Below are 6,781 nucleotides of genomic sequence, written 5' to 3'. Positions count from 1 at the left end.
GAGTAAAATCCTATGCCTCATCTATTATCATCATCTCTCTAGATATGTCTGTCCATCTATCTGTCCGTCCATCCATCTCCAGAGGAACAGAAATCAGTCCTGTCTTTGAATAAGCTTCAAAAAGTTCCCTTAGATTATAGTCATTATGCTAGGGTACATTTTAGACATTTCTGCTTCCAAGCAGAATCCAAGAGACTGTTTGAAGCACTCTTTTAAAAAGATAGTAATGAATAATTTTATTAAATATCTCTTCTACATTAACCAAATGGTTAATATGGTTTGCTTAAAGTTTCATGTGTGTTTGGCATTAGGGATTTGAACCCAGGAGTACTTAACCACTGAGTTACATCCAAGCCCCTCCCTGCCCCCACTTTTTTAAAATTTGAGACAGGGTCTTGCTAAGTTGCTAAAATTTTGAGACAGGGTATGGCTTTGAACTTGCAATCCTCATGCCTCAGCCCACTGAGTCACTGGGATTATAGGTGTGTCCCACCACACCTGGCAACTTTTGAATTGTTCAGATATAATTCATATACCATAAAATTCACCCAATGAAAGTATAAAATTAATTTTTAAATATTCAGTTGTGCAAACACCACTATATTAGAACATTTTCATTATCTCAAAATAAACATTGTGCCTTCAACTCTCTTGCTTTCCATACTTAGGCAACCACTAATAATATGTGGATTTATCTATTCCCAATATTTATATGAATAGAGCTTATAATAGTTGACCTTTTGTGTCTAGCTTTTCACTTAGCATGTTTCAAGCCTCATCCATACTTTAGCATGTATTATTACTTCATTCCTTTTCATGGCTGCATAATGTTACATTGTGTGAATATACTGTATTTATCTGTTCATTAGTTGATGAATAATTGGGTTATTTCTACTTTTAGACTACTATAAATAATGCTGCCATAAACATATGTATATAAACTTTCATGTGGATATGTTTTCAATTCTCTAGGGGATTATGAGAGAAGTTGCTAGCATTTGCTAACTCTCTATTTAACTTTTGTGTATGTGGTGCTGCGGATCAAACCCAGGGTTTGTACTTGCCAAGTAGACATTATCTCTGAGCTACATCCACAGCCCTATGTTTAACTTTTCAAGGAATTTTCAAATTGTTTTCCAAAGTGGCATTTGCCCTGCCCTTTTAATTTGGATTACTCCTATGAGTTTTTGGTTGAGTCTATCTTACCCCAAACTAATTCAGTGCAATAAGCATTCACTGGTCAGCTCATGTGCCAAAGGGTCTATTTGGCAGAGAGGATAGAGATGACTATGACACCAACCTTGTTCACAGGGAACCCACAGCCTGATGAAAGACCTCAAAAGTGCAGGAGAAATAAGTGAGAGGTTCTTCCTACCACCTGGCATCTGGCTCAAAAGAGGAAGGAAGAAATACTTGTGCCCTATGAATACAGGATGAGTATAAGATATTCAAATAACCCTGGTACTTTACAATTAATTATACAAATCATATTCAGGGCATATTTAGCAATGAAACTTTTATTGTTTTTATTGCTGCTGCAGCAGATTTTTATACTTTTAGATGAAACAATCCATGCTAGCTGTTTCTAAAAATTATCTACATCTAGTGACACTTTACAAGTGTATGGGAAATTAACTAATTAGGATCATATTTTCACTAGTTATCTCAATCACAAAATTACTGAATTTGAAATTAGTCGGACACACAAGAAACTCAGTTAATTCTAACAGCCAAAGGGAAAGAATTTATTTAATTTGGCAAACTAAAACTACCTCAGTCTCCCATAAAGCAAAGAAGAGATACCTTAGGGGAAAAAAATTAGGAGTGGATAAAAAGGAGAATTAAATGAAAGTGATATTATAAAATCATAAAAAAGTGAAGTAAAATGTTTCAAGAAGGGAGAGGTTAATAATGCTAAAACACTATATGGAAATTATACTGAAATAAAGCCACAGTCTACTAATTCTAGTAATAATATATCACTGAGTATATTAATGAGTAATTTCAGTGAAGTAGAGGTAATTTCAGTGTTTAGAAAAAAGAGTAAGATTTAAAGTAGAGTAGCATTTGAAGAACTCTGAATGTGACATTAATGAGAGAAAGAGAAGGGAAGGTGTTTCTATGCTTAGGATGAAATTGATGAAAGAAAGATTAAAGCCACAGGAGAAGGACAACAGAGGAAGATTCCTAAAGAATTTGGAAAAGGTATGATGAGAACAAGTGAAGGAATTACACTTGCATAGAGGGGACTTCTCTTAGAGGAACTTAATAACTATGCTTCTAGGATACATGTTTCTTCGAGAGAAGAATGGTACCATTAACAGATGTTTGTGTGGGGGCAGTAGTGATGGAAAAGTTAAAGAAGTATAGTGACTACTTTATACAGTATTTTATAAACAAAGAAATTTCACACACATTAGATGCCATTGAGTCTTATAACAACTCTGGATATAGGCTCAGGAAGTTGAATGAATTTCTCAAGAGTCCTTGTGATAGTGAGCAGCAAAGATACTTCTTCAGAGCTGCGTTCCTCATTAATAACAGAGGAGCAAGGTGATGAAGGAAAAGAACCATGGGAATGGGGACTAGCTTGAGCAATATCAAGGGACATTTTTCTACCTGTGGGATATCTTTGTGGAAATTAGAATGATAGTTCAATGAATGATAGTTAAATAAATGTCCAACCATATTTGTGTGGTGGGTGCTTCTACCACAATGGAAGAAGTGGGAATAAAGTCAGACTAGTAGAACACAGAGAAAATGGTTGACTTTATGTGGTAGTCAAAATCCCAGGGATTTCTCCTTTATTGGAAAATAATCTGTTAGTACTAAATTTCCTCTGCAGTCTTGGAAATGCCCCACCCCCACTTTTTTGGCATTATAACTTCTGAGGCAGTGAACACACTATGTCAGTACATTATCTTAGTATAGAATTTCAGAAAATCAGTTTGAAATACTTTTAAAAAATTATTTGCATCAGTTCACATTCCAATTCTGAAAAAAGTGAGAGACATGGCTTCAGTACCCGGCTCAATGCTATGCTGAATGAAGTTACTGGTGAGGGAAAGGAAATATTTTGGGAATTTAAAATCTGACAAATTAGTGTGGTTATACAAATTTGTATCAGAAAGCCAATCTATGTTCAATGAAAAGGTACTGGAGAGAAATTTTGAACATTTTTTCCCCCCTGGAGCTTGTTTTCTGGATGAGGTGGGGGCACCTTAGAGTGATATTTTTGTAAGAGATTTGCTTACCTCCTATTACTTGGTACTCCTTTAATCATCTGCCACTTGAGGTGTCTTACGAATATCTCTTATGATCTAACTGGCTACCTCCAGCATGCCTCTAGGAAAAGGAATAAAAGCAACTGGACATTTACAGTTTCACTAGATCTCCTTTTCTAACTTTGATATTTCTGGTAGAAAAAGAAACTGAGCCAAAGAACGGCTTCATGAGAAGACTCCAGAAGGGGAATGCCATTTGACTTTCTGATAACCACAGCAAGTAAAGGACAGATGCTCACGTGACATCATAAAGGCAGTAACTCATATACACTCCAAGGATTCAGACTTCATCCATCCATCTACTGTTGGCATTTTTGTTATTTCCTCCCAAGGGATGCTTGCTTTTCACTGTGGGCTACATGGGAAGTTGGAGAAGCTGGAAAAGCAATTTTCTTTTCCTCTCCTGCTTAACCATTTCCCCTAATCCTGAGACACAAGGTCCCTGCTTTGTCCTTGGAATGGGGGTAGATAGTGATGGGGGTTGGTCAATCACTAAGGAAACTCTCCCTACATCCAGTAAACTAAGGGAAAATTCATTTCAACAAGAAGCTAATTAAAGATTGAGAAAAACTTTTTTAAATGAATTATATTTTCCTTTGATAAAAAGCATTCAGATTGAATTTATGGATTGTATCAAATATTTTCACCTTCATGTTAGGCTAGACTTCCTCTAATACAGTGATTTGTCTGTTGAAAATGATAACAGAATATGAGATAATATTTCAGTTTGACTAGTCAGCTTAGCTATTGTCTTCTAATTTTAAATGGCTAACTTAGTAATAGTTCTTTCTTCTTCTTCTGCCAAATATAACCTCAACTGATTAAATCTGTCTCCCCCTGGCTTTATCATGTTATTATCATGATTACCAGAAGATTTTGAGATAAAACAATTTTGAAGACTTCATTTTCATATTTTTTAAATTTTGTCTTATGAAAGCCTTATCTAGTGTGCCTGAGATTCTTTTAAGTAATAGACAACTTCTGACTCATGCTTCTTCCAAACTCTCCTGTATATTGGGTATGTTGGACTCTCCAATGAGTATTATTTTCCCTCCTGTGACACAGATTCTCCTTTATGAGTAACCACTTGACTTATAGGAACACAAAGAAAATGACCAAGCAGAATAGCTTAGGTTTTTCCAACACAGGTTAGGAGATTTTCAGAGAAGCAAGTAATTTCAAAGCGTTATGAAAGAATATATTAAGGCAACAAAGAATAATCAAAGATCTTCTAAAGTAGTAAGAAACAGAGCGCCTACAAAATAAGAGAAAATCTTTGCTATCCACACCTCATAGAGAGAGCATTAATCTCCAGAATATATAAAGATGCAGTATCAATTAAAAAAATACATTATGACAATTCTCTAGTAGTCCACATTGATTTCTTCCCTGAGTCTAAACACTAATAATTTATTAAGGTTGTTTATACTGAAATTGTGTAGCAGAAGGAAAGAGCTACAGAGAAATTAAGGCCACAGAACTCCTAGATGTACTACTAACTGATATTTTCTCTAGTGTGATATTTACTCCACACTCTAGTTCTAATCCTGCATTGAATTTTGTGCCTCAGCATGAGACTTAAGTATGGTCCAGTTATTAAAAAAAAAAAATCAAGAACTCGTTCTATATATTGATAAAAGATGGGAAAAATAGACTTGCTAGCTTTCCCATGTTGATCTTCATTAGTAAAACTTCTCAACTTGTTTGTTCAGTCTGCAGCTTCTTTCCACATGACTTTCAAGGTGTTATTTTAACACGAATGGAACTCACTGAGTGACGTGACTGAATGAGGAAGAGCTGGTTCATGCAGATATTAAACTCTAATTCTATCCCAGCAAAGAGAATATTCTTGTTTGATTTGTTGAAAGGCTCTGAGAGGAAGGAAGAGACATTAGTGAGAATTTCCCTCACATAAAACATGTTTAAGTTTAAAGAAATCCTGCTCAATTATGTTCCCCAAATATCACATATGAGTAATTCAGAACAGAAGTTAGAAACCTTGCTTTTTAAATTTTTTTCCTGTCAAGCTTCCTAAATGACACACACACACACACACACACGTATATATTTTTTAATATGTCTTTATTTTCTGGGTAAAGACAGGTGTTCTACACAGAGCCAATGACCAAAGAGTTGTTGTACTACCTGTATTAGGCAGCTTAATGTTACTGTAATGAAATTCCTGAGATAGGCTCTTTGATCAAGAAAAGCCCTCAACTGGTAAAGGCCTTTCTTGTTGGCAGAGCCCAAGGTCATACAGATTATCACATGGAAAGATATAGGGACTATGCATGTCAATCTAGTTTCTCTTTTCTTATAAAGTGACTAGATTTAAATCATTGGGCCTCTACCCTTATGACCTTATCTATAATCATTTTCCAAAGGCCTAATCTCTAAACACCATAATTAGATGAAGTTTCCACACTCATAATGATTCACAATGGGGGCCAATTTTCAACACATGAAGCCTTGAAGGACATTCAAAACATATCACCACCATACATCCTTTAAACAAGTAGTACATATATAAAACTTTGTTTGAATTTTCATTTTATTTCTAAGTATTATCCGTACATGATAGGCAATTTAGAAAATCCTAAAACGCTTTAGGAAGATTAAAACCACCCATAATCCAATCCCACCACTCATTATTAATAATAAAAATTTAGTTGGTAATTAGTTTGAAAGGGCCCAGGAAGAAGAACACAAGCAGAAAGAGAAGAACTAAAGAAAAAGTAAAGCTTTAGAATTTGCTTTGAAATGGGAAAAATAAATAATATTTACCATAAACAAGTTTATCAAATTCCTATCCTCTAAGTATCTATAATGTAGAATCATTACTGAAGAGAATGTAGGAATCAGTTCTTTTGCCTAAGTCATATCCTGGCTCACCTGTGGTTGTTACTATAGATAGCAGCAACATTTCTTAGCAGTCACGCATATACCTAAAGGATCCTTTTTTTAATATTTATTTTTTTAGTTGTTGTTGGACACAATACCTTTATTTTATTTATCTATTTTTTATGTGGTGCTGAGGATCAAACCCAGGGCCTCAAACATGCCAGGCAAGTGCTCTACCACTGTGCCACAACCCCAGTCCCCTAAAGGATCCTAATCACCAAATTACACCAATTACTTTATGAATGAAGAGTTTGGCAAACTGTCATCAAAATTCGTTACTTGTTACTTCTACTGAATTACAGATTTCATCTCTTTAATTCCCCAAAGAGTATTTTCTTGTGAATTTAAATATGATAAACACTTTATGCTACCAATTTTCAGTGGAAAATTCCACATAACCTCAAAAAAATAGAAATCTGTGGTGGCTAGAAAAAGACACACTTAGGAATCCCCTGGAGAAAGCCAAAAAGCTAACCAAAGGACTCAAGGAAATGAAATTATTTTATATATAACATTTTGCACCTCAGACCACGAGTCTTATGTGACCTAGGGTCTGTGAAAGTAAGAGCTCTGAAGACAAACATTTTTGGAAATGC

This window comes from Marmota monax, unplaced genomic scaffold (genome assembly GCF_021218885.2).
Source record: "Marmota monax isolate L192 unplaced genomic scaffold, Marmota_monax_Labrador192_F-V1.1 WCK01_AAM20220418_F8-fsc00033, whole genome shotgun sequence".
In the NCBI taxonomy this organism is placed as follows: domain Eukaryota; kingdom Metazoa; phylum Chordata; class Mammalia; order Rodentia; family Sciuridae; genus Marmota; species Marmota monax.
This window is presented reverse-complemented; position numbering follows the sequence as displayed.